We start from the raw sequence: 223 nt of genomic DNA, 5'->3' as shown, positions 1-223 counted from the left end.
TAAAAATTTTCTTCAGAATGACACTATTATTATTATTCTAGACGTGTGCATCAATTAGTAACAAGACTACAACCAACGTGGAAGGGCGGCGAGCTTCATTGTGGCCTTGACTGTCGGGTGACGGGAGTTACCAATTGATCTAGTGACATTATAGGCGGGCGCGGCTGTTGTAATATTCATTCGCACGTTTAGAAGTCTGCTGATACTTCATCTTCCAGTGATG

Source organism: Procambarus clarkii, chromosome 63, assembly GCF_040958095.1.
Source record: "Procambarus clarkii isolate CNS0578487 chromosome 63, FALCON_Pclarkii_2.0, whole genome shotgun sequence".
Classification (NCBI taxonomy): domain Eukaryota; kingdom Metazoa; phylum Arthropoda; class Malacostraca; order Decapoda; family Cambaridae; genus Procambarus; species Procambarus clarkii.
This window is presented reverse-complemented; position numbering follows the sequence as displayed.